This window comes from Oratosquilla oratoria, chromosome 12 (genome assembly GCF_046742065.1).
Source record: "Oratosquilla oratoria isolate Oo_2021 chromosome 12, ASM4674206v1, whole genome shotgun sequence".
Classification (NCBI taxonomy): Eukaryota; Metazoa; Arthropoda; class Malacostraca; order Stomatopoda; family Squillidae; genus Oratosquilla; species Oratosquilla oratoria.
The window spans coordinates 51,711,097-51,711,327 of record NC_134788.1 but is presented as its reverse complement, the minus strand read 5'-3'; positions in this window follow the sequence as shown (position 1 = coordinate 51,711,327).

The following is a 231-nucleotide window of genomic DNA, read 5'->3' as shown; positions in this document are numbered from 1 at the left end:
GAAATGAGCAAATTGAAAATTTAAAACACTCATTGAAATAATTCTATTAAATGGAATTTTTAATTGCCAGGGCTAAAGCCTAAAGATTTGTCAGCCATCAGTGCTAGCCCTACCATTAACCCCCTCCCCTTCTGAAATGAAGATAATATATGTGTATTATCATATTACTATTAGCCCCCCCAAAAATTTGCTCAGCTCCCCCTTAGCCTCCCCAGCTAAAAATTCCTGGCG